Raw genomic sequence first — 20394 nt, 5'->3', positions numbered from 1 at the left:
TCAGGATATATTCTAGTTGCCAAGGCATACTTTGCTAAACGGCCTCGTACAATTTCGGTGGAGTTTGTGGGTTGGTAATAACGCAATTAGACCCACTTCAGTGGATCAGGTGAGGGCGGGTGAAGGGGGAGGGGTGTTGAGCAGGACGGCGACGGGCCGCTCTAGATGGCCGGGCACTGTTGGGCAGCGGCGACCTTGAAGGCCCAGCCCACGTTGCAAAGCTGTGGCTCCGCCTGTGAGCTGCGCAGTGCAGCCTTCCATCGCTCCTGTGATTCCATCCCTTGGAAGGGACGTTTCGGTTTGTTTGGGAAAATTTGATATGTGTGTTAATAATAATAATAATAATAATAATAATAATAATAATAATAATAATAATAATAATAATAATAATAATAATAATAATAATAATTGGTTTTTTGGCAAAGGAAATGGCGAAATATCTGTCTCATATATTGTCGGACACCTGAACTGTGCCGTAAGGGAAGGAATAAAGGAGGGAGTGAAAGAAGAAAGGGAGAAAGAGGTGCCGTAGCGGAGGGCTCCGGAATAATTTCGACCACCTGGGGATCTTTAACGTGCACTGACATCGCACAGCACACGGGCGCCTTACCGTTTTTCCTCCATAAAGACGCAGCCGCCGCGGTCAGGTTCGAACCCGGGAACTCCGGATCAGTAGTCGAGCGCCCTAACCACTGAGCCACCGCGGCGGGTTGATATGTGTGTTTAAAATCCGCTCCGGTGCTTGGGCTTAAGTGACAGGTTGGAGATTTCTCCCCTCTGTGTATTAGGGAGAGGAGGAAAGGCGATGGCTTGCTGGCGGTTTGTAATCGACGCCGTGCCAAAGTTGAAAATGGTTTTTTGGGGGGGAAAAGAAGACGCAGTATCTGTCACATCTTCGGTGGACCCCTGAACCGCGCCGTAAATGTTAAAGGAGGGACTCAGAGAAGAAAGGAAGAAAGATGTGCCGTAGTGGAGGGCTCCGGAATAATTTCGACCACCTGGGGATCTTTAGCGTGCACTGACATCGCACAGCACACGGGTGCCTTTTGCATTTCTCCTCCATCGAAACGCGGCCGCCGCGGTTGTGTTCGAACCCGCGTACTTCGGCTCAGTAGACGAGCGCCTTAAGCAATGAGCCGCCGCGGCGGGTACTCACGTGGGGAATTTTTCGATTTTAGGTGGTATTGAGTCATTATTGCTATTTTATAACTGATACCGCGACACCCGCAAAAAGAATGCGCCATGCAGCACCGCTCTCGCTGATTGTAGCACTTACTCGACATAGCGTAAACGTTGCGTAATTCTGTTCGCTGATGTTCGCCGAGGTCTGAAAAGTTCTCGGGGTGTACCATTATCAATTGAGCCCTATATTTCGCTTGATGATTAATGCGACTATAGGTATACAATTAAATTTCGTAAGCGTTACCATTGTTGCGTCCCTATGCCATAAATACAATATTATACATGCGGAAAAAGTTGGTCGCAGTCCTTTACGAGGAGGCATTAGGTAACGAAATGCTATCCAGTACATGTTTAGCGAAATGAGACTAAACATTGGAAAGTTTGATAGTGAATGTTTAAAAGTTGCAAAATTCTGACTCACGTATTACACTGCCGAGAGGGCACATTTTTTCACCCAAAATAAAGCTGCGTATTATGTTGACCGAAACTTCCTTTGCGACCTCAAGTACTCCTATAGATGACGGTATTGCCTCAGTTCGACTTTCTTGTGTCTGCCCTGTAGACAGCACTGAAAAAATATTTTAAGAAAGACAAGAAGTCTGCCCCTCACGTTAATTACTAATCCTGCCGTGCTCTCCACAGCCAACCTCCTGTTCGATCATTTCCAGGGTCATTGTCTGCATGTCGAAATCCTACATTTGCGTGGTCGTTCCCCACAGCAGCCTCACACTATAGTTGACATCATACATGGTCCTTTTTCTGGCTTCATGAATATGCGATAATTATAATGAATAACTGACAGAATTTCCAGCTGTTCTTCTATTTTCCGAATCGCGGCGCTGGGAATACTTTTTATGGATGTTCAAGCAGATGTTCAAGCAAGGTTAGAAATCAAAAAACGCGGCGTAGGGAGGCAAGCTTTGGGAGCACATGGCAATACACCAAATCAGGGGGTACAGGGTGATATGGGATGGGCGTCGTTCGAGAGCAGAGAAGCTAGCAGTAGGATAGCATTTGAGGAGCGATTGAGAAAAATGGGGGAAAAGCAGTGGGCTAGGAAAGTTTTCAGATACCTGTACATAAGGAATGTGGACACGAAGTGGAGAAAGCGAACTAGAAAACTGACAAGCAAATATCTGGACAGCAGTAAGGGGGGGGGGGGGGGTGCAAATCAGCAATTATCGGTTAAGAAAAAAGTTAAAGAAACTGAGAGAGCTTTGTGGAAAACAGGGATGCTGACGAAATTGGCAGTGGGAACATACAGGATCTTTAAGCAGGAAATTGCCAAAGAAAATATCTATGATAATTGTAGGGGAAGCTCTTTGTTGTTTGAGGCCAGGACTGGAGTTTTGCGGACTAAGACATATAGAGTCAGGTACCACGAGATAGACACGTTGTGCGTTGCGTGCGGAGAGGAGGAGGAAACGGCTGACCACTTGATACTTTTCTGTAACAGGCTTCACCCTACAGTGGAAAGCAGGGGCTGATTTACCCAAGGCATTGGGGTTTAAGGACAGTGAAGGGAAAGTATACATTTCAAGCGGGTGGAAGTAACCAAGCGAAGGTTATACGTTTGGTGGCTAAAAGCAAGACAAGAGTAAAATTTCACAAGTCATGGCTATGTGGCTTGAACCACCTCCCGATTTAAAGGGTTCAGCCTTATCCATCCATCCATCCATCCATCCATCCATCCATCCATCCATCCATCCATCCATCCATCCATCCATCCATCCATCCGTCCGTCCGTCCGTCCGTCCGTCCGTCCGTCCGTCCGTCCGTCCGTCCGTCCGTCCGTCCGTCCGTCCGTCCGTCCGTCCATCCATCCATCCATCCATCCATCCATCCATCCATCCATCCATCCATCTATCCATCGATCCATGGGACAGCTGCATTTCAAGACGGCCCAAGCATTAGCTTCGGATTGTGACGGTACCTAGACTGGACCGCGGCCCACAAGCAGATCCCCTTTTTTTGCCAGTGGATTTGGAGATAATGTGGAATTAGAAAAAAAAATGGCTGGCGGTTTGGCATTGCTAAGCACGGAATACTGTGCGAAAGCAGTTTTTTGCTAGTGGACACCTCAATCGCGCTTTCAGGCACTTTGAGATGGTGGACGCCATCGCCAAGTGCCTTAAAGCGCGATTGAGGTGTCCACTGACCCAGGGAGCCAGTTATGCGTGTCTTCAAACTTTTCATCGTCAATGCCAATTTACCTGAAGTACGCCGGTGATCTATGCTCCAGTGCCGCGTTTCTGCAGCAATGTTGTCAATGCCAACGCGTATTGTTCTAGTGCCATGTTTCTGCCATAACGTTGTCCACGCCAACGCGTGCAGCGCACATATTTCCGTCACAAGCACCTCACAGCTGAAAGCGCGAACAATAGTTTGGTAAGCTGAGGCTATGTGTTTGTCCGATTAGTACTCGTAAGTTTAGAATGCTGCATACTGTGGAATATATTTATGGGATCTAGAATATACTTTCCCGCACGATAGCATTCTAAATTTCTGAGTAATCGGACCGCTTAACGCTGTCTCTCCACCGCGCAGAGCCCTTCACCCTATGGTCGGATACAACGGATACAAATGAGGCAGTAAATTCCTCTCAAAGGAGGCCCTGCAACCGATGACGTCGACCAACTGTGGCGACTTTGCGGTCAGTCGCATTGCACCTGCTAGCCGCCCGTAAAGCAACGCTAATACGCGCAAGGCGGCTGACCCTGACGTCATGACAGTGGGTCAACGCCACTGGTTGCAGGGCCTCCTTTGACAGGAATTTATCTCTTCGTTCTTGAGTTATATCCAATCATAGCACCATACAAGAGACGGCGCTTGCTTCCACGTGGACACACTAATAAGTACAGTGGAGATAGCGAAGCGAATTTCTACAAACCGAAGTGGCTCATTGGTTAGGGCGCTCGACTGCCGAGCCCGAGAACGCGGGTTCGATCCCTGCCTCGGTGGCCGCCTTTCGATGAAGGCGGAACGCAAAACTACGCAAAAGGCCAGTGTGTGCTGTGCGACGTCAGTGCACGTAAAAGAACTCCAGGCGGTAGGAATTTCCGGAGCCCTTGACTACGGCGTCCCTCATAGCCTAAGTCGCTTTGGGACGTTAAACCCTCATAAACCAACCCAATCCACTACGGTGCCTCTTCTTTCACTAGCTCGTTCACCGCTTCAGTCAAGGCGCGGTTCCGGTGTCGACCGACAAGTGGGACAGTTACTGCGTCTTTCCATTCTTCTCCCTCCTTTATCCCTTCCCTAACGGCGCGGTTCAGGTGTCCAACGATATATGAGACAGATACTGCGCCATTTACTTCCCCCCCCCCCCCCCCAAGAAAACCAATTAATATTATTAAAAACTAAACGCACAAAATTCCCTGCAGTTGTCGAGAAAACCCGCTGTCACATAAGATTCCACGTGAAGAAAACTACCTTACGTTCGAAACCCCGAGGCTGGCAATTTTAGCTTTCTATACGCTCTATTCTTGCCCTTTGAGAAAGCGAACCGCGCCGCTTTACCGTCGACTCTCGTCCGGTTAGACACCGCTAGTTTCGCCGCGAAGGAAATCAAAGAACGCTTCTATCTCTATTTTCCTCGCGTGCCGATTTAATTAGCCGGCACCTATTCTCCCGCGCTCGCCTCGTTAATCTGAAATGTCAGCCCGTCTTCTTCTCCTTTATCCCTTCCCTTACGGCGCGGTTCAGGTGTCCAACGATATATGAGACAGATACTGCGCCATTTCCTTCCCCCCAAAAACCAATTATTATTATTATACCTTCTTCTTAAATCTCTCGAGAAAAACACCATTCAATTCCTACGACGTCGTGTTTTCGCCTCGGCAGTCTTGCGCGTTCCTTTTTAATCTGCTTAATATCGTGTCTCCGCATTGAACACCACCAACGTACGCCCGCGGAGCCCTCGCGTGCGTCAGGACGTCTTCCAGGCATGCGGCACGCTTCTTCCGACAGCCGCCGCAATCAGCGCAACATCAGAACATCCGACTTTACGCTCAGCCCTCCCCCCCCATCCCCCCTTCCCCCCGCGGTCTGGGGCGCGTCCTCAGACGCGCGGGAATCGAAACAGCTTCGACGACAACGTCGCTGAGACGGCCGGGCGCCCACCGCGGAGCCCTGGAACCGTGCCAGCACTGCGATTCCTCTCGCCGCCTCCGATGACGTGCATGGCCTCGCCTCCCTCCTGGAGCATGCCCAGGTAGCCACTGGCTGAATGACGTCCGCGCTAATGCACCGCAATTATTAGAAGGTGTGTCATGGTTTGTTGTACGGAATGCCGAATGAAACGCCGAACAACGCAGTCGATGGCCCAATGTCCAACCTTCTTGGACATGAGTTTTGTAAAACTGTAAGGTGCTGTTATGAAAACAAAGAAGGAAATGGTCCATTCTTCGGGCGAATTGCAAAATGCTGTTTTTAAAGTTTTTGCTCCGCTCGCATGGAGCAGCTAAGACTGTCATAGAAAACGAATGGGGAACGCTCTTGAGGATAGCAAGAACGTTAATAGCAAAAAAAATGTTACCCTGGCGACGGGGGATCTTCAGATATATTGATTGTAGTAGTGAAATCTTACAATGCATGGAAAAATTGCGTTCGTAAACTCTTTCTCGTTCAAAAATGCATTTGTCCAGAAATGTTGGGTATGTTGCAGACCACCGACATACAAGCCACGATCGACGGCTATGCATTCAGTCATTGCACTTTTGGATACGGGGGTCGGCTATTCGGTGTTAAGTGAACACTGGCGCAGCTGAGCTCAAAAAAGTAGCTACAGTCATTAGACAGCCCGCAATGCACACAAATAGAGAGGCCTTCTGATTACCCGGTTGGGAAAATTCGTCTCTTGGTGTCATTTCAGGGCCATGGGTGTACTATTTATTGCGAGGTTCGTCATTTCAGCAGTGGTCATTCAGCATAATCATCAGAATTAATTTTACGAGTGTGCACTGTCTACGATCGACCCTGATTCGCCGTGCGCAGCAGCACAGACGAAAATCCCCGAGCACAACGCTGCACTGCCAAGTCTCAGCCGAGAAAAACTGCACAGCCTTTTTTGACGGTAGCAAGACTGCTTCTCGTCGTCATCAAAGATCCGTCGTAGGTCAATTGTTTCCAAGTGGCGCATTGTGAGAAGAATAAGCGTGAGCTGTTCGGCAAAGTTCGTGTTTAGTGTCAACACAAGATATCCCGTAATGGTTCGAGTGCAAGAAATGATTCGCGACGACATGATACAGTCGTTAAAAAGTTTTAAGGCATCACCAATCGTCGCTGTGGAAAATAAAGACTGTACTCCGGTGTTCGGCGCCCGCTATTGCTGTCTGAAGAAGGGAACCAAAAATAATGTTTACCCCCCCCCCCCCCCCTTCCCACCAATCTGCTACATTATGATAAACTGTACGACTCAATGCACTTTTTTCTTTTCGATAAACTTGAAAAGCGGGCATATGACTGATATCAGCGAAGGAGACCAAGTCGCTTTCAAGACACCCTGATGGCATTTTCAAGGTAAAATAAATAATATAAACAAATGGCATGTCATTAGCGCTTTTCTCTGTACCAGAAACGTTCCACAGGGTTATGGACTCTGTGCCGGCCGGCCTCAAGTTGCTGAATTTCCTCGTCTGCAGCAAAGAAGTGCCACTTTGCTTATCAGAGCCGCAAAGACTTAGTGGTGTTTGTATCAAGCTTCAAAGAGCACCTTACAAGAGGAGAGGCAGTATTAGACCCAACATTTCCCACTTTGGCCTTCGAACCCGAGAAGTGCCACTTTGCTTATCAGAGCTAATCCTTGCCCGTATCGTCAGCCGAAATGAATGCCGTCCAGAGCCACAGACGACAGCTACTGCTGCAAGTTTTCTGGAGCCCGTTGGCAAGGAAGCTGTCTGCAAATTTTGGTGTTCTGTTAAAGGTTTCTGGCAAATCGCCGAGCCCCTCACAAACCCGACGAACGTCTGCACTTTCTTCACGCCGTGAAATAACATGCAAACGCATTTAAGTTCAGCTTCGCCTGTCTCCTCTCATTAGCCCGTTATGCATAGTGGTGCGGGCTGAGGTAACAGTATGCTATTTTTAAAGCCCCATTATATATTTCTGTTCGGTCTCCTCTTATTCTAGAGCGTCTTGAGGAAAACTGCTCGTGATATTCACACGGACACAAACAGCGTAGGCTTCAGTGCCGGGCTGGTTCCGAAGATAAGCGACCTTGAAAGGGTTATTGCCTACGTAAGCCGCACTCTATTCGAGGCAGAAGTTAAGGATTGTTGACACCAAATTGTGGTTTCATATTTTTGTCAGCCCACGTTAAAGATCCCCATGCGGTATAAAATAATCCGTAGCCCTCGCCTACCATGTCCCTCAGAGCCATGTGTCACTTCAAAACGCTAAATAATAATAATAATAATAATAATAATAATAGTAATAATAATAATAATAATAATAATAATAATAATAATAATAATAATAATAATAATAATAATAATAATAATAATAATAATAATAATAATAATTGGTTTTTGGGGAAAGGAAATGGCGCAGTATCTGTCTCATATATCTTTGGACACCTGAACCGCGCCGTAAGGGAAGGGATAAAGGAGGGAGTGAAAGAAGAAAGGAAGAATAGGTGCCGTAGTGGAGGTCTCCGGAATAATTTCGACCACCTGCGGATCTTTAACGTGCACTGACATCGCACAGCACACGGGCGCCTTAGCGTTTTTCCTCCATAAAAACGCAGCCGCCGCGGTCGGGTTCGAACCCGGGAACTCCGGATCAGTAGTCGAGCGCCTTAACCACTGAGCCACCGCGGCGGGATAAAGCTAAAGCGCACAATTTGCAAATTTTATTCTTTATTATTATGCGTAAGTTATGTTACTATACATGGATCACCACGTAGTATACGCCTACGACCGATTAGTAATTTATAATTGAACTTTGCTCAGCTCTTTCGGCTTCGGCAGCCTAATGATGTTTGCGACATCAGAGGTCAGTATGGGTCACGTGAGGCATGAAGTTGCAACAAATAATCGCTGCCTTTTCATTCGTTGTCATTCTGGCTCCTGATGCAGGCGAACTTTAGCGTTGTAGTGAATTAGCAGCGACTTTAGCAGCGATTAAATGGCAGTTATTTTTATGCCTTACGTGACCTATGCTGACCATTGAAGTCAATCGGCTGTTAAAACCGACACAGCGTGAGAAACTACATTCAGTTAAAAAATTACTCAGCTGCCGCAGGCGAACACCAAGTGGTGATCCACGTTTACTAATGTCTTACGCGTCGTTAAAAAGTAGGAAACCCGCAAACAAAAATTTGGCCTCTAAACTCCTTTAACTTTTCAACAACGGAAAAAAGTGTCCTGCAACAACGTGGATTACATCGACGTTACATCGCTGTCTTATGACAAGCCACTCATAGTAGCCAGTGACCATCGCAGTCTTGTTGGCTTGAAACCACGAAAGATCTGTCGGCAAATTCGCCTGTTGGAGCTTGCAACTACATGATCTAGTTATCTATAGATCAGTGCGGTCTACAGGCCAAGACGACCGCACTCTGTTGCTGACTGCTTTTCATGAGCGCCTGTCGAACCAAAGACTCAAAAAGTGAGTAGGACCGCGACGCCTTCCTCAGGCGTGTCTTGACACGTGCATGCGGTCGTACAAACCCAATGCAGTCATAGCCATTGAGAGACTTAAATAGTCGAAAAGAGGGACTACACTCTGTTCAAGTTTGCTCTCTCGTGGTAAGAGAGGCTCTTGTATTTCACTGGGGCTTCAGTGGGAATGTGATTCTGCATTTTCTTCTCTGTGCAGAACTAAACAGGCTGGATAGTGTCCACTCATTGAAGGCTGCGGTTTGCTTCTCCTAAGCAGGATTTCTGCCAAAGGGGTAATGCTCGCGGTTGCTCGTCATCTCACCATATACAGAACACGTCATCGAAAGAATAATTCCATTGGACAAATCGTTTGTAACTATGCTTCGCTCTTTTCTGGGGCTGCTGCTATCACTGCTTCACTCGATTACGACGTACACTATCCTCTGCGCTCACAGTCACCTTGTGCGACTGCTCACCATCATCATCGACCGATAGAAATCCGATGCGGTGCAAAGTGTGCTCTACTTATCCCTTTCCGATTCGAATCTCCTTTCATGCTATATGCAGGATTTCTATCTTGACCGCTAAACTGTGTTTTCCGTCGCCCCCAACCACGTTTTCCTTGGCCTTCCATCGCTTTCACTGGCGATATACAAAACCTACAGCCCTGCTGTGGTTAAAACCTGCCGCGCATTTGAGTACTGGTAACCTTATAGCTTATGTTGTTCTCACGCAGAGATAGTGGGATCGGCGTATTCGTAGCGAAGCCGTTTTCTCGCCGTTGTGGCGCTCATGTATCTCAAGGCCGCCACCCGATAGCCGCGCGACGCCGGTTTCTTCTGGCCCGCAACGACAGCTCGACGCGCCGTCGCGTCGGAAAGTGATCTGACAGCGAGCACGTCCGACCCCTTCCCGCGTCATCGGCGCGTTGGACGCGCTCGCTGATCACGGCCCGAGGAACGGCGCGCTGCCGCCGCCTCCGCTGCGTCCTTGCGATCATCTCGGCAGCGTGCTTCGCCGGATCGACCGCGCGCGCCATCGGCTCCGCAGAGTTGTTGCTGTGACGTCATCGTGTACGTCATCAGGCCGACTAGCACCACCAAGGCTGGCGGCGTGGCGACGTCATTGCGCGCGGTGCCTCGGGCCGGGAAAACCTGCTGCCGCCGCGAGGATACGTCGGGTACCGTCGGCAGCTCTCGCGGCCTCGCCGATTGCCTCGTCGCCGAGCAACTTTCTCAATTGACGACCAGGCTTCTCAAGTTTCAGACGCATTTCCTCAGAGGAATACGCATCGTTTATTAGTTGCGACGGCCGGACGACTTCCTCAACGAGCGCTATCAACGCTGGCGCCGGCAACGCGGATATTCGCGACTTATTTACCACTCATTGCGACACTTGTTGTTTTGCACGGCGGGCAGGTTAACCTTGGCTCGTTACGCCGTTACGAGGATGCTGGCGCGAAATCGTGATCTGGTAGGCTGCGACGCAAGCAATTTGGTACCGAGCGTCAAGGCTGATAATTCATTATCTAGAAAGCCCACGCTAATTTAATCTCAGCCTTACTCCCTTTTCCTCCTATGCTTCAGCGTCAACCGCTTCACTTTCCGTTTTTCCTTCCGAAAATAAACACTCATCGCTTAGGAATTGTTTCGTCGACTCTGCTCTCGCACAAAGCACAAGACTTTTGCGGTGCGCACTTTAATCTGGCGTTTATTGTATCTCGGCCCAAGGATAGGATAGGAAAACTTTTATTGTCCAACAGAAAGAGGGTAGCCCGCCTAGACGACGGCCGAAAGGTCTTGACTCTCGGCGGCGGCTTCGGCCAGTCGGACGAGTTGTGCTGAGTCGCCGGGTCGGAGCTCAGGAGTAAGGCGTCCCCAAGAGGGCCAAAGTGAAACAGAGGAGGCAAGCGGCTACAAAGAAACGCGAGTCATGATGCCGTAAAAATGCAACTGTTTCGTGGCAAAAGGACACGCACAGTAACTGCAGTCGCAGGTGGACCGCTGCATTAGTGCACGCCGACTCTGCGCTATCGCAGCTATGCCTCGTGCCCAGGAACGACCTGTGGGAACCTCGCTATAGCGTCGAGTTCATGTACCCCCCCCCCCCCCCCCTTCCCCCACGTTGCTCCTTTGTTTGTTGTGTCGGCAGGAAACGATCAACGCAACAGCAGAACAGGAAATGTACCGGCGCAAACAACTAACGAACGGCCCCAACCATAAGCAGGAGCGATGACGCACAGCTTCCATGAACGCCCGCATCTGTGTGACTGCCGCTTTGTCGCCATGGTCCATGGTTACAATGTCACATGTTTCCGAAGCAAACACGGCAGCTTGATGCCGTGTCTCCTGCCGACTGTGCCCTCCTGAGTCCCTAAGGGACAGAGGGGAAAAACTGACGCCGGCTTGTATCGATAGATGACCGCCGTCTGATGACAAACAGCCTACTTTCGCTGAAAATGAGGCTTTTATGAACTAGAAAATGGAAAAAGAGTCAAAAATAGATATCTTCGGCAGAGGCCGTTTTCGCATGAAAACTGATGCGCTGTCATAAGTTTTTTGTATGTTTGTTTGTTTGTTTTCGGTGCGGATCGTTGAAGCTATAGCGTATGTGCCGCCATTAACTTTCAAGCGATGATCACGGAGTCATTCTCGCTCTTGACGTCACGAATCTGAATCAGGGAAAATATTTCATTTGAAATCCAATTTTCTCAGCCACAAATTCGTCCTTTGCTGCCGAACAGACGTTTGTTACAGAGTTCCAAGCAATCGATATTTACTAAGAACAAAAAGTGTTTGGACTCGCCCTTAATGTCCCTTCAATTTCGCGCTATAGCCTTCAAGTTCGACCACGTCCCGCGCCGCCAGCATATTTTTGAGCTACGACATCACAGAAAAGCGCTGTGACCGACTGCGTGACGCCCCTACCGAGGGATTCTCGACGTCCAGTCAGGACTGAGCGCGCTAAGTACAACAATGTCCGGCATCATGTCCCTCACCAATGTCCGACGCAAAACACTTTAATGTCGGACATCATCGCCGACAGCACTGCATAAACTGCCCACATTCTTTGCTCGTGGAAATCATCATTCTAAATAAATTTGTGCGCCCTTACACCCCCCTAAAACGGGCACAACGTGTAGTGCCATACACTCTTCTGGGGCATACACTACATGGCCCATGCAGTTGGGCGCTATAGTTGGAAGTGCAACTATTATTTTTCCCGACTGCCTTACGTCTTCGTAGTTCTTGAGTCCTTTTTAGTTGCACAGGTACCGATTGGTTGTAATGAGGATGGTCTTACCTTCTTTTAGAGCGCTGCTCTTTAGACGCCCGTTCCTGCGTTCCGGGTTCTAGTCGGTGTAACCGGCGTAGCAGACGAAACGCCACGGGAAGATCCCGGAGCGCCACCTGCCAGCGATAGCTGGTGGCGTGTAAAGAGCCTGCGCTCAAACTTTGCGTTACAGACTATCGTAATCGTCTACCAATTTTTAATCTTTTTTTGCTGCGTGCACTCTTAGAGGGAAGTTGAACAGTCGCAGTGGCTAGTGGCAGTTATTTGGTTTGGTTTATGAAATTGTATTCCAAAGCAACTCAGGCTATGAGGGACGCCGTATAGCGGAGGGCTCCGGATAATTTCGACCACCTGGGGTTCTTTAACGTGCACTGACATCGCACAGCACACGGGCCGTTGGAATTTCGCCTCCATCGAAATGCGACCTCCGCGGACGGGATCGAACCTGCGTCTTTCGGGTCAGCAGCCGAGCGCCATAACCACTGAGCCGCCGCGGCTGCTGCCAGTTATCTGGCTTTGTTCGAACAGTGCACGGATGGCTTGAAAAGTGTGGTGAAAATGCAAGTTAAATGACTTTTTTTCTGAAAACAAAAAATAAATGTTATTTCTCAACATAGTTTCCATTTTTTGATCCCGTTAGAAAAGTAGGCTTTGCCAAAGACAGGTGGAAACGCGGCTTGACGGCGACCCCATGCGTCTTCATTGGACGAGAATCTCTGCAAGGTTCGAGGCACGAAATGGCCTGGCCACCCAGTTGTCACTGCCATCTACTCGAGAAACTCAAGCGGAGCATCGCATATGTTCAGTTCCCCTCCGCGGTGGCTCAGTGGCTTTGGCGTGCGACTGCAGATGCCAAGATCGCGGATTCCATCTCGGCCGCGGCGGCCTTCTTAACGAGAAAGCATTGTACGGAAAAGCATGCAACGGAAAAGGCGTCCGCAGGAAGTGTCCGCAGAACGTGCCTTGCAAAATCTTTTTAGACAGTCTATAGACAGTGTCTGTACACTTCTGTCCACAAAGTCTATAGACGAACCCAAGAAAACAGTCTATAGGCAATACAAATCCTAATGACGGACTATATATATATATACAACCTGTATATTCATGGCCATGCACCTTTAGTACAGTTTTGTTTATAGACTGTCTATAAACTATGGGTAGACAAAAAGAAATATCCATAGGAAGGCAATAGAGAATATGAGAAGTCTATAGACCATTTTCATAAGGGGAGTCCGCAGAACGCGTCCGCATATCGTGGTACCAAACGTCACGTCACGTGTTACGTGATATAATAATTATGATAATAGAGTATAAAGTAGAAAAGGGGTGTAGTGTGTCGCAACAAGACCTAAAAAGACCAGATATAACTAAGTGGTTTAGTATGTATCCAAAAGTTGGATATAACGAATAAGACCCGATATAACAAATTTGTCCTAGTATCTCGTAACCGGAAATTGCCGAAATTATGTAGTAGTCAAACGCAGCAGCAGCAACAAACACGCCAAAATTTAGAATTTGCAAAATTTTCAGGCGTGATTTTGTTTTCTCTTCGTGTTTGTTTGTCACCTCATGTATCAATAACGCCCAAACCTTATGTAATTTTCTTAATTGCGAGCTTTGAGGGTGAAAGAAATATCAGTAGCACGGTGTACGTAGAGGGCAAATTTTTATCCGGTTATACTCATCCCTATCCGGCATAGGGGTGGTCGAAGGTTTGACCGTGCTGCATTACGTAGCGCGTGCACAGAGGCCGCCACCGCGGCGGGCTTGACCGTGCACACTTCCCGTACAAGTCCGCGAGCGCCGTCGTCATGCTTGCGCAGCAGGAGGAAAGTTTGGCGCGCTTTAGTTTTTCCTGGAAGCTTCCTTCGGGCGGAAATAGCTGGCAAATTGTCGCTGTTCGGCTGCCGGGACAGTGCACGGCTGGCCTTCTGTTTGTAGCCAGGATTGGATTCAACCGGCGAAATGCGAAATTATCGCCGCCGCATTAGCATTGGGCCTGCCCGTGCGTATAATGCTGGGCGTGGCTTGGGCGACACGGAAACTCGATCGCGCACTCCTATGACGAGCGCTTTGGTTGCACGAACAAGAAATGCCCCTTGCATCTTATGCATATAGGCAGGTTTCTGGGAATGTTCTAGGGTTCGTAATGGGTCAGATCTAGAACGCAAATGAGCTGAGGTTGAGGGGAAGGAAGTCGGGGAGGTCGGGCAGGGACAGCCGAAGAAGGAACGACTGCGCTCAGAGGGACACCTTGTCATGGCCTCCGTAATGAGCGCCTCTTTATCTCTTCTCATTAGGAGGCTGCTGTTTTGCTTGCTGTCCCCTTTTTCATTACACGAATAAATGGATACATTTCCGTCTTGATGTGACACCTGCTACTGCATGTAGTATAGCGGGGACGTAACGATAGCAAAGCGATACAGGCACTTGGCGGCTAACTAGACAGTTTCCCAGGGAGGTGCAGAAGGGCAGATGTGTAGTGCAAGTTGCATACGCGCTGCGAGTAAGTGGAGGGCTCCGGATTCACTACGGCCTCTCTCGTAATGATTTTCCCTCTCTCTCTCTATCTCTCTCGACTCCTTGATTTTGATGCCAAGCGAGAAAGGCGGTGGGGGATGTGGCAGACAGTGTCAAAGTAAGGTAATTAAGAAAGTATAAAAATGTGCAGTCATTTCATTGGGGTGGCTATATATCAGAGGGAATCCTTGAAGTCCAGTGTTGTGCAGATGACCACGCAGAAAGTTCAGTGCACGGCGAGTACATATCAAGAGGGGATGCAAGAAGGTTTTAAGTTTTGTAAGTTAGTCCAATTTCTTCTAAATAGGCGAACAAAAAGTTCAGTGTACGGCGCTTTTGCGCAGGGCAGGCCGAGGGGGCAAGAGCTTATTCAGTGCAGTGAACTGTCTGCCCCTTGACCTCCCGGGTAACAGTGCTGTTTATTGAGTGCGTTATCGGTCGCCGACGGCATCCTCGTCTAACTTATGCATTTCGAGGGCCTCTGAGCGGGGATATAGCGTACAGCGCTTTACACAGCTGTTTCTATCTCGCGAATGGCTCGTTGCGGTGTGCGTTGCTGGGACGTGCCACGACTTCCTGGGCTGGAGATAGCCTTTCGAGGCACAGGAGTCAAGCACGGCTCATGCGAAAGCTCACATGATGTAGTAGATTGCTCCGAGCCCTAAGCCACTCTGAAATGACGCCGACGCACTGTGAATTTCGTCGCATGCTCGCTCTAGACAAAGGTGTGGGCGAATGTACGAAATCGGCACTGGCTCAAGATTGAAATAATGGCAAGGCGTAGCACTGGCACTGAGGTAGAGTCGCGGAGGAGAGGACGTGTCAGGGAAGCGATGAAAAGTCACCGTTAACGGGTTTAACGAGTATACGTTTGGATATACCCTGTTTATGGGAAAAGGTATCATGAAATGAGAATCTTGAGGCGAGAGAGAAAGAGAGAGCCGAGCGCTCGCAATAAAATTTACTATCGCGTTAATAATAATAATAATAATAATAATAATAATAATAATAATAATTGGTTTTGGGGGAAAGGAAATGGCGCAGTATCAGGAAATGGCGCGGTATCTTCTCATATATCGTTGGACACCTGAACCGCGCCGTAAGGGAAGGGATAATGGAGGGAGTGAAAGAAGAAAGAGGTGCCGTAGTGGAGAGCTCGGGAATAATTTCGACCACCTGGGGATCTTTAACGTGCACTGACATCGCACAGCACACGGGCGCCTTAGCGTTTTGCCTCCATAAAAACGCAGCCGCCGCGGTCGGGTTCGAACCCGGGAACTCCGGATCAGTAGCCGAGCGCCCTAACCACTGAGCCACCGCGGCGGTTCTTACTATCGCGTTCAATATGACTTTCAACACGTCCAGAGTGAACCGCTTGAGGTTTCCGCTTTAATGGTAAATTAATGCACCGTCACAAAGAGCACCCAGCTTGCACAAACATGCAATGCAGATTGTCCTTTGCACCGACGGCTAAACGCACAAATTTCCTGCACCGCAGGTGGCTCACACAGCATCTACGCTCTGAACACGCATACGCCTATACTGGTGCAAAAGGGAGTATAGCTGTCCTCTGGCGCGCTCCGTTTTGTAATGTGGAGAGAGGTCAATTTCCTCCCTTCCTAATCCTTTTTGTTCAGAGTATATAGAACTGAGCTCCTACCACGCCTGGTGCGTTGTAGAGATAGTACACGTAAAGGCGTACAAAATTACAAAGAACAGCCAGATAGGCTTCTCGCCTTCGCGGGCTGAAGCAGCAGTCAGTGACATTGTACATAACTGAACGGTAATGCGATGGTCTCTCCTCTGCGAAAACGGGCCTGCTGTTGGAGGTCGAAGCGAGGACATAGTTGGAGGAGCTGCTCAACTCTGCTATTCAATGAGAGCTTGGAGCTCAGCTCGCGACCGGTGAAAGGGAAAATTGTCCGTCACTTTCAAGGGCTCTCTCTGCAAAGGGTGTGGATATTCAGGGGTCTGTCTCTCTTTTAGAGGCCGGCTCTGGTGCCACGTTTCCTGTTAAAGTGACGAGGGCGCGCTAGCTTCCACGTTCAAAACGCACCTTGGGAGTAAACCCGTTTTGTTTCGGAGAAAAAGAGTCGCGCCACGAGGTCTGACCCACTTCCGCGGCAACGCGGAAGGGAATTAAGAGGGCGCCGGGGAGCGCCGCCCTTCTGGTATCATTACCAATGAGCGCGGCCCACAACGGCTTCCGGGGAAGAGCTCGCTTCGGAGTTCGAGGCGGAAGGTTAAACCGTTGATGCGAAAAGGACGGAACTGTTTCCTCCCAGTGCAGCCTTTCTCTTTATCCGCAGTGTGGTCGAGGCAAATCTTGGGCGGCCTTGACGCCGGCTATTCCAAGCGTTCATGGGCAAGGAATAAATAGCCCGAGAGAAAAGTGAAGTTTTACGAACTCGTTCGGTCGAAAAGCCGTCGGCGTAGTCGTAGTCGGCACCGCGTGTCGGAAATAACCGGGGACGGCTTAAATAAATCGTATAATGGAAATTTATGGCTCCAGTGATTTATTTATTTATTTATTTATTTATTTATTTATTGGCAAGTGATAGGCAGTGACGCGTTAATGAAATCAGTGTAATTAATTGACTAATTAAAGAAATGAAAAATTTAAAAATTGGAAAAAAGGGGGCTCAAAGGTGCCAAGATGTTTAGAATGAAAAGCCAATGCTTGATGATGCTTCAGAAAATTTAGAGTGTGTAATTGATCAATTATTTAATTTAAACACTTGAAACAAAAAAGAAACGCGTTCAAAGGCACCAACTGCTCAGAATGGAAAGCCCAACCCATTATGCTACTTCGTCATACCTTTTAAGGCGGAGCTTAATTGTCTTCAATTTTTCTCGCTTTTCTTGCGATTTTCTTTTCATAATTTACGGTCTCAGTGAAAAGAAAATATGAGGCCGGTTATTACGAGAAGGTCCGTATGCAGTTTCCCGCACGACGCGGAAGCTGCAGCGCCGTGAACGTGATAAAAACGACTACAACTGTGATGCGGCCGCAAGCAAGGCCGCTGTCGACGGGAGCAGCAGAACCGACGGCACCGAATCACGGCGAACTGCAGCGGAAATTAACATCTTCACGAAGTGCGTGTCTCCGCTCGCAGTTTTACGCGACTGATACTTTTTCCCCTTTCATCGCTATTTACATGCGACCTCTATTTTTACTGTACTCTTCATTAGTTTTTTTTTTTTTTACAACAGCTTCTCGAGTATAGAAAGCAGTTAAAGCTCTTGCAACGGGGACATAAGAGGGCGGGAAATTAAACCCTCACGTTTGATTTTCTTTTTATTCTCCACCACACTGTTGTCCGAAAGATTTAATAATAATAATAATTGGTTTTGGGGGGAAAGGAAATGGCGCAGTATCTGTCTCATGTATCGTTGGACACCTGAACCGCGCCGTAAGGGAAGGGATAAAGGAGGGAGTGAAAGAAGAAAGGAAGAATAGGTGCCGTAGTGGAGGGCTCCGGAATAATTTCGACCACCTGGGGATCTTTAACGTGCACTGACATCGCACAGCACACGGGCGCCTTAGCGTTTTTCCTCCATAAAAACGCAGCCGCCGCGGTCGGGTTCGAACCCGGGAACTCCGGATCAGTAGTCGAGCGCCCTAACCACTGAGCCACCGCGGCGGGGCCAAAAGATTTCAAGAAAAGATTTCAAGAAACCAGGTTTGCGAGCACCCTTATAACTACTCTGGAGCCCCTGGAGGCTGAGGTGTCGACGGTTTTTTTATACACACCAGAGCGCTCAGAAATTGCATCGCCAGTAACCATTGTGGCCTGGGCATTTTTTTGCCGAGCCCGTATGCCTTCTTGCACCCTGTTAGGTTACCGCTGGCGAGCCTTAGAAAGGCTACTGCAAAAGAGGAGCGCAAACCAAGGACGCGGAATCGACGTAATTACCCGCCACGGTGGCTCAGTGGTGACGGCGCTCGGCTACTGATCCGGAGTTCCCGGGCTCGAACCCGACCGCGGCGGCTGCGTTTTTATAGGCAAAACGGCAAGGCGCCCGTGTGCTGTGCGACAATAAAGATCTCCAGGTGGTCGAAATTATTCCGGAGCCCTCCACTACGGCACCTCTCTCTTTCTTTCATCTTTCACTCCCTCCTTTATTATTTCCCTTACGGCGCGGTTCAGGTGTCCGACGATATACGAGACAGATACTGCGCCATTTCCTTTCCCCACTAAACCAATTAGTGGAGGGCTCCGGAATAATTTCGACCACCTGGGGATCTTTAACGTGCACTGACATCGCACAGCTAAGGCGTCCGTGTGCTGTGCGATGTCAGTGCACGTTAAAGATCCCCATGTGGTCGAAATTATTCCGGAGCCCTTCACTACGGCACCTCTTTCCTCCTTTCTTTCACTCCCTCCTATATCCCTTCCCTTACAGCGCGGTTCAGGTATTCAACGGTATATGAAACAGATACTGCGCAATTTCTTTTCCAAAAAAAAAAACCCAATTATTATTACTATTAATAGACGTATCATGCCGTGTACGAAATACAGGACAGAATGCGTGCTCAAACCAACATTGCAAATAATCGCACGGTGTGGTGCACGACCGACGTTTGACGCCTGTCATGAGTGGAACCCTAATTTATGCAAAACATTCCCCTTGGAAGTCCAGAGCGGCGGTGGTTTGGCTACAGGGTTGTTGAGGGGGCAACTAGAATAGAGCGCGGTGTCTGCACCGCGATTTGCAGCTTCATTTAGGCTGCGGCCCTGGCCAGTTCTTTTTCCGTATCCGTCGGCAACGAACCAAACGCGATGAGACGAAAGTGTTGCATCCTCCCTGTTTCGATCACAACCCTCAAATGAAATTGTTTTTGAGGTAATGTAAGGCGCCGGAAGTGTCTCGCTTCTCGGTGGACACCTCAACCGCGCCTCGAAGGAACGGGGTCTAGGTGGGAGGGAAAGGAGAAAGGAAGAAGGAAGTGCCGTAGTGGAGGGCTCCGGAATAATTTCGATCACCCGGGGATTTTTTACGTTTATTGACGTCACGCGTAGGTTTTAATGCATGGAGGAGGGAGAGGAGGCTACGATCAAAGGAAAGGCCAGGTAGCCCTCTCACTCTGGGTGGGCATGGACGAAGGGGGTGAAAAGAGAGAGGGAGCCAAATAATAATAATAATAATAATAATTGGTTTTTGGGGAAAGGAAATGGCGCAGTATCTGTCTCATATATCGTTGGACACCTGAACCGCGCCGTAAGGGAAGGGATAAGGGAGGGAGTGGAAGAAGAAAGGAAGAATGAGGTGCCGTAGTGGAGGGCTCCGGAATAATTTCGACCACCTGGGGATCTTTTACGTGCACTGACATCGCACAGCACACGGGCGCCTTAGCGTTTTTCCTCCATAAAAACGCAGCCGCCGCGGTCGGGTTCGAACCCGGGAACTCCGGATCAGTAGTCGGAGTTCCCGGGTTCGAACCCGACCGCGGCGGCTGCGTTTTTATGGAGGAAAAACGCTAAGGCGCCCGTGTGCTGTGGGAAAGCGAACATGCGTATGTCCTATTTTTCTACTGTGGGGCGCGCCATATCGCCTGCAACTGGTTTATGGAAATATACTTCACTCGCCCCTTCACGAAGAAACACAAATCTCGTTATAGTTGCATACAATAGCTGAAAGTAGACGGGTAAAATAGTGTGCTTTGTTTACAGGCCCTGTTCGCTTTTTATTCCGGCCTGATAACGCGCTGCGTGGGTTGGTCCGACCAAACGTGCTGTTGTGTAGCTGTACGACTGTACCCTGCAGGCATCCTGGCAGATCTTACTCGATGCGG

General features: G+C 49.0%; 1 protein-coding gene across 2 annotated transcripts in view; it reads left to right on the top strand.

The window, feature by feature from the left end:
- The window catches only part of LOC144128786 (P protein-like), a 261677-nt gene that overhangs the window by 126530 nt on the left and 114753 nt on the right, over nucleotides 1-20394 (top strand). The window lies entirely within an intron of this gene.

Source organism: Amblyomma americanum, chromosome 4, assembly GCF_052857255.1.
Source record: "Amblyomma americanum isolate KBUSLIRL-KWMA chromosome 4, ASM5285725v1, whole genome shotgun sequence".
Taxonomy (NCBI): Eukaryota; Metazoa; Arthropoda; class Arachnida; order Ixodida; family Ixodidae; genus Amblyomma; species Amblyomma americanum.
This window is presented reverse-complemented; position numbering and strand designations above follow the sequence as displayed.